We start from the raw sequence: 6938 nt of genomic DNA, 5'->3' as shown, positions 1-6938 counted from the left end.
ACAGTCCTTAATAAATGTATGTGCAAGCACTTGTTTTGTGGGTGAATATAAATTAAACCTGTAAGTGTTTTCTGGGAGCACTTGATTTTAGTGCATTGGTCTTACTTTTTATGAGAAAACCTTTAAATTTACTTCGAGTTTCATTGGCCAAGCTATTACTCAAGTGTGGCAGGATATTGAAACAAGATCTTCCCTCATTCGTCACCGTCATTACTACTTCCTTATTGTAAAGCACTTGATGTAATACAGTATATAGACTCAAGAAGAGGAGTGTGTATTTTAATACATGTATACTGCAATATAATGTAAATATAAAGGAAATATACTCTTTATCTACCTGTTACAGCCTGGTCATACTCTGTAATCTACTGGTGTTCCCATATCTGTTGGAAAATCCGACCCAATGTAAGGAACGCACTGATGTTGATTAAAATTTTAAATGAAACACATTCCATATATATTTTAATCCTCTGTACATGTACAAACCTGTGATTATTTATAGAAACATCTGTTGAATACTCTTTTCATGTCTCTGAGGAAATATTAATGAAACTTTCCTATATCCCCAGGCACCACAGTTAGACTCCTGACAAATCAATGATTGGGGTGACTTTTATAAAGCTTATTTATAACCTCATCAAAATTTTCCATTCACAAAGATACAAGGTTTTTCAGTGCATTATATCAACAATGCACCTCGGAAACAAGTCCAGATTTTATTTTACCTGCATGATTCAATTTAGCTTGAAATCTGACAAATCACACTCTCACTGTCCTAAGGCATAGGGCTATAGTGAACACATAATGCCATAGTCATAGGTATGATACTTAATCTTGAGTTCAATGTCCAGGGATCAGTTGCTCTCTGAAAATAGATGTTTGTTTTTGTAATGATATAAACTATTGACAGAAAAAAATCACATTTCTGTTTGAAAGGAATGTTTATGTAAAATGCAATCTAAACTGTTATCAGACCTAATAGGATAATTTTTGAAGCTGTGTAACCCAAACTTATGGCATGTACACTGTATGTGCTTGTTCATTGATCTTGCGGAATCCTGTTCACGATCAGCTATCAATGACTTGCAATAAATATAAGTGGGAAAAACTTCCTTGTTGTTGACTTTGATCAAACTGGCAGCCATGTTCTGTTGATCCTGAATAAGTCTAGATCTGGCATTGAAAGTTATATTAAATACATTACCGTATTTGACCTAATAAGGGCGCAGGGCGCGGGTAATTGACAGTTGGGGCGCCCTTATTAAGATTAGTTATTCTGAAGTTTTATGTAACAGACTATACCTTATAGCAGAATAACCAAGGCTGTGGAAACAGTAAAATATTCCAGATGAAGATTTCTATTCATTATCATACATTAAGCTTAAAACATCACTTGAATATTCCTGTAAACTTGTAAACCATGCCAGCTGCGCTTTAGACCAGAGAACGTGTGTTCCACCATTTATGTTTAAATGGAACGCTTTTGTGTTCTATTTATAGACAAAGATGATTTCCCAAATCATATCAGACGTCGTTTTCTTTGACCTAATAATTGATTTACAATGTCTTTTACTAGCTTTTCTGTTCTTAACAATAGTTAGTTAACAACAAGAATGAAGTCTTTAACTTTACCTTCAAATAAAGAAAGTTATTATTTGTATGTGTGTTTAGTTTGGAGTGCTCTTTGCACTGACATGTCATCTGTAGGAATAGACAAAAAAGTGGCAAAAACTTGTGCTCCAGTTATTTTATTTGCTGAAGAAAATTGAAAAGATAATGTAGCAAAACATTTCACATGAATTATTTTTGAACACCATTTTGACACTCAGTTAAAGATTTATTTCCTTGAAAAAAGGTAGGGGCGCCCTTATTAGGGCAGGCTCCCTTATTAGGTCTTACGGTATGTGTGAAAAACATATATAGATCTGCATATTTACCAGCAGATTTATCATGTATGTATTTTGAAAAATGATTATTTTAAACACAAACAGTCTTGTTTGTAAGCTTTCGAAAACATCTGTTTCCTTTGTTAAGCATATGATACGATTCAAGGGCAAATGTTAATAACAGTTCATTAATTGGTAGTATAAGTGTATAATAATTACTACATTTCATAAATTGGTAGTATTTTAAGTGTATAATTATTACTGAAGTATGATTGGGATTATAACTTACTTTAATACAAGTCAGCAAGACAGCAATATTAGGGATTGAGACGGTACAGACATATACAGACTCTAGTGATCTCTAATTATATGTTTGGGATGTAACGGTACAGACAGTAATATGTTTGGGATGTGACAGATTGAGACGGTACAGACAGTAATATGTTTGGGATGTGACGGTACAGACAGTAATATGTTTGGGACGTGACGGTACAGACAGTAATATGTTTGGGATGTAACGGATTGAGACGGTACAGACAGTAATATGTTTGGGATGTGACGGTACAGACAGTAATATGTTTGGGATGTGATGGTACAGACAGTAATATGTTTGGGATGTAACGGTACAGACAGTAATATGTTTGGGATGTGATGGTACAGACAGTAATATGTTTGGGATGTAACGGTACAGACAGTAATATGTTTGGGATGTAACGGTACAGACAGTAATATGTTTGGGATGTAACGGTACAGACAGTAATATGTTTGGGACGTTACAGATTGAGACTGTAGAGACAGTAATATGTTTGGGATGTGACGGTACAGACAGTAATATGTTTGGGATGTAACGGATTGAGATGGTACAGACAGTAATATGTTTGGGATGTGACGGTACAGACAGTAATATGTTTGGGACGTGACGGTACAGACAGTAATATGTTTGGGATGTAACAGATTGAGATGGTACAGACAGTAATATGTTTGGGACGTGACGGTACAGACAGTAATATGTTTGGGATGTAACGGATTGAGATGGTACAGACAGTAATATGTTTGGGATGTGACGGTACAGACAGTAATATGTTTGGGATGTAACGGCCGGCCGGTACAGACAGTAATATGTTTGGGATGTAACGGTACAGACAGTAATATGTTTGGGATGTGACGGTACAGACAGTAATATGTTTGGGATGTGACGGATTGAGACGGTACAGACAGTAATATGTTTGGGATGTAACGGTACAGACAGTAATATGTTTGGGATGTAACGGATTGAGATGGTACAGACAGTAATATGTTTGGGATGTGACGGTACAGACAGTAATATGTTTGGGATGTGACGGTACAGACAGTAATATGTTTGGGATGTTACGGATTGAGACGGTACAGACAGTAATAAGTTTGGGATCTCAGGTCTCAAGTACAATCCTACATGCAATTTTACAGGGATTATTATTACATTGATCCGTGTACAATCAATATATTGTTCCTCATGTGAACTCATAGCTGCACGTATGCACCTGGTAAGCATGAGGCAAGATGTCAACGAAGACCACCAGGTCATTGCATGTGGTCGTAGCAGGCGATAGAGGATCAACCATCTGTAGCATTCTCGTGTAGACATACATGTGGGTACATAAATCACAATTTCCGGAACACTTCCGTATCTTTCATTCAGAAAAGAGAAATCAATGTATTGTATTTATTTGTCATTTGAAGATTGTTTTTGAACTATCATAAGGACAATGAAAATGTCTGTCTTGTCTTTTCAGGTCAAGCACTGATCATATTTGTATAAAGGTCAAATTACACCTGTGGTCACTTCCCAATTCATGCATTTAATTAGCTATCAATTTTAGGTCAGTCCTTTGGCTTCTGGAATATCATTGATGCACAATCAGTAGTCTTGACTTTCATTCAGCTTAAACTTGTCATCAAAATCTTGACAATAACAATAATGTCAGTGAAAATATATTACTGTACGTTTTTTTTTTATTCACCTGTTCAACCTGAGTCTTTTCCCAGAAAACTGAGCATGATTTTTACACATGATAATCAAAGACCATATGACATTCATATATCTGTGTTTTGTTTTTAATCGTTTTCTCTTAAGTACATTATATATACCTGTTATATATTACAATGAAACGGGTAACGTTGACTTAAACGTATTGATAATGTGACCTTTCAATGTAAAGGTTAAAATTGAACAAACGTATTTTCTGTTTTATTTATAAAACATAATAATTATGATAAAGTGTGAAATTTTTAACAATGAAAGATATAGAAAAATGAATTATTTTCAGTAATTTATGAAAATTTGAGTTATTTTATTTTAATTTTTTAATATAATAAAAGTATTTGTGATACATATACATTTCGTATACATTATCTACAAACTGATAACAGCATGTAGCACAGGTAATACCGGTAACACAGGTAACCTGAGAATCAAGTACTTCTCCAAAACAGGCTATAACTTACCTGTAATTAGTGCCTATTGTTCTCTATTGTTCCTACCCCCAATGTTAAAATAGGATATGTTGGCTGAGTGGGAAGACACCCTGTGTGGGACCCAGTCATTGTAGTTTGTTCGTAACGCCCCACTGGTTTACAGTCAGAAATACAATACCAAGATTTTTTTTTTTTTTTTTTTTTACAAGATTTTATTGGTTCACTCATGACATATATACATATGTAACAAGAGGTCATAAAGGGGAAAAAGAGAACTATTGGATGGACAAAGTAATCAATAGACAAATCAAGATAAATCATACAAATCATGAATTATTCTAATGTTCTTTACATACTTAAAAGCTTAATTACTCTTTGGATAAAACGACTTACTTTACTTAACAAACCTGAATTACATATAGAGAACATTCCTTTCATTTTGTCACAATAAGGATTAATATAATAATATTTTGGTATATAAATTGCTCGTAGTGCTACAACAGAATCATTTTTACAGACATATAGATAGTGGTACTCATCACCAACACAGTTTGTACAGAGAGGACATAACCTTTCCTCGCGAGGAACGTTATTCCATCTCCCTGTCTCTATAGGAAATTTTAAATTAGAAGTTCTAAATTTACACAAATATCTTCGGTCGTTATGATTCAATTTCAATAGGTATGGTTCAAAATTAAACTGAGATTTATACAAAGAATATACTTGTCCTCGCGAGGAGCTATCAATTTCATTAAACCATTTTTGAACTAATTGATCTTGAAGTCTTTGTTTAATGATTATTTTAAGATATTCTCTATTACTTGTACAAGAATGTTGAAGTAACCATATATCATTAAAACCAGTATTGTTCAATATGTCTCGTATATATAATAACCATCTAGAACTAAACACTGAATCCTGATGTAACTTGTACATTAATTTATACATTGTAGTAGATAATTTCATTTCGCCTGTTATGAGTTTATGCCAAAACATAATCATTCTTGTTTTTATTTCAATTTCTAAACAGCTATTTTTGATTTTGATTTGATTTTGATAAATACATTTTGGCTGGCACATGTATTGTGGATGTCATGTAAAGTGTTTCCACCTATCGACATACAATGTTACATAGTCAGACACCGTGTAGCCTGTTCTGGAAACGAATCCACAGTAAATTTCCGCCCAAACCTTGTCTACTGTTCTGAGCGCATGGTGCGGTACACCCTAGCCCGAGTTTTCTCTGGCCCTGTTACCATGTCTGGTGTAGGGCCAGAGCGCACTACTATATGAAAACATGGAATTATCCGACACCGTTTGGTGTCGCTAAGAATTTGGTGAAATACAATAAAATCGGGTGTGACATAACACCTACCTTACATATATGGATAAATGAGATATCTATTTACCCCAAAACACCCATTTAGTCCCACTTAGGTGTTTTATTTCGTCTGTATAGACCCTCGTTGTACACTAGCCAAAATTTCATACTTGACTCGGCGCCATATTGCTAACCATGTAGGTCGCGGTCGGCCTAATTACCCTAATCAGTGCGCGATGGAGCGAAAAGAAAAAAAATACAACATTTATTTTTATATATTTTACCGCTTATAATTCATAAATAATGAATTTTTAAATTGGATATAACAGGTTTTGGGAAATAATAAGCTTAGTTTTCTTATTTTAAACAATGTAAGACGAAAAACACAATAAATGATACGTGGTCTTTTCGGTCCATTGCGTTCCGATTCGGGTGGTTAGTCGTACTGTCACTTACAAACTTACGTTAACCACTACAGCGGGTTAACCAGCAAATCCGGTATGCATATTCATGAGGAAGATAATGATTGACGTACAATGTTGTTTATAATGTTAAAGGCAAAATGACCGATTATCTTTGTTACAAATGTGTGTTTGCAGTCAAAAAAAGGACAAATCATGTGGTTTGCATTACGGGAAATATCTGCGCGACCTATATTCTGTGCGATCCGTCCTACAGTATATGGGATAGACGACTTACAGGATTGGGCAGGATCGGATCGTTTCTTACAACTGTTTTTTTTTTTTATCACATGATGACCTAAATCATGCATAATTACACAAAATATTGCATTTTTTTCACATCAACGAACTGCGCGAACAGAACTAAAATAATTTTGTATATGTATGTATATAGAATCTAGTATAAGTTCTGAAGAATAATTATTATTTTATACTAAAAATGTATTTCCCTTTATCAAAATCCTAAGAGAATTCGGACTTCATAAAAAGGCTTTATGTTTTGAAGAAAGACGTTTGACCATAAACTAGATTTTAAGTATGTATATATACAGGACGGCCTGAAAGGGCGTGCGTTATTAATTGCGAATGTCTGGACATCATGTTCAATATTTGTCGTTTATATACATGTATACGATCGTTTTAGCTACACATAACATGATTAGAACCAATTCTTGGGCTACACAAATGATTTTTTTTTTTTAATTATTATTGCAATTGAAGAAGATATCAGTTTTCAAAATGTAGTACTTTGTTATACACTATGTGTTGCTGATCCAAAGATGTAGATTTGAAATTCCTTTTTGTATACTGAAGACT

Source organism: Pecten maximus, chromosome 3 (assembly GCF_902652985.1).
Source record: "Pecten maximus chromosome 3, xPecMax1.1, whole genome shotgun sequence".
Lineage (NCBI taxonomy): Eukaryota > Metazoa > Mollusca > Bivalvia > Pectinida > Pectinidae > Pecten > Pecten maximus.
This window is presented reverse-complemented; position numbering follows the sequence as displayed.